Source organism: Suncus etruscus, chromosome 6 (genome assembly GCF_024139225.1).
Source record: "Suncus etruscus isolate mSunEtr1 chromosome 6, mSunEtr1.pri.cur, whole genome shotgun sequence".
Lineage (NCBI taxonomy): Eukaryota > Metazoa > Chordata > Mammalia > Eulipotyphla > Soricidae > Suncus > Suncus etruscus.
The window spans coordinates 74,518,427-74,519,108 of NC_064853.1; the positions used below are offsets into that span (position 1 = coordinate 74,518,427).

The 682-nt window shown below is 41.5% G+C and overlaps 1 pseudogene; it reads left to right on the plus strand.

Moving 5' to 3' along the window:
* Positions 1–298: 298 nt before the first annotated feature.
* LOC126012747 (uncharacterized) lies at positions 299–428 on the plus strand (annotated as a pseudogene).
* The last annotated feature ends 254 nt before the right edge of the window (positions 429–682 follow it).

Here is a 682-nt window from a genome sequence, read left to right on the forward strand (position 1 = left end):
TTCCTATCATTAGAGGGTCAGTGATTTCTTGGCCTGACACTACAGGTCTTGTGGGTTGGTGCCAGTGCAGAGTTACTTGGGAACAGCAATCCTAGGACCACCAGGATGACCTTGCTGGTATTCAGAATTATTCAAGTATCACCAAGTCACATGTCATGTTACTCAAGGTGTACCAAGGCTACATCCACCAGTGCTTGAGGAGCCATGCAGTCAGAAAACAAATAGTTGGCTTCATATATGAAAGCCATGTACAACATTGGTTTGTAATATTTCCTGAGACCAGTAAGAATGTTTGAACATACTTACCTGACAGGGGAGATCCCCAGGACGAGGCTTATCTATTGCACTCCGGATGTGCTGACCCCAAATGTGGGAAACTCAACTGCATAAGTTGTGGTAGTGGGGGACTGCGTTCGCACTCTCCCCTGCAAAAAAAGAGAATGCTTTAACAACAATTTTCCAATCCATGAGAATAAAATATATTTTCATTTATTCCTGTCTCTATCATTTTTTCATCAAGATACAGGTCTATAATTTCCTTAATTAAATTTCTATAATCAATGAATAATAAATAAAAGAAAGGAAGGAGGAAGGAAGGAATGCAGGAAGGAAGAAAGGAAGGCAGGAAGGAAGAAAGGAAGGAAGGAAGGCAGGAAGGCAGAAAGAAAGCAGGAAGGAAGGA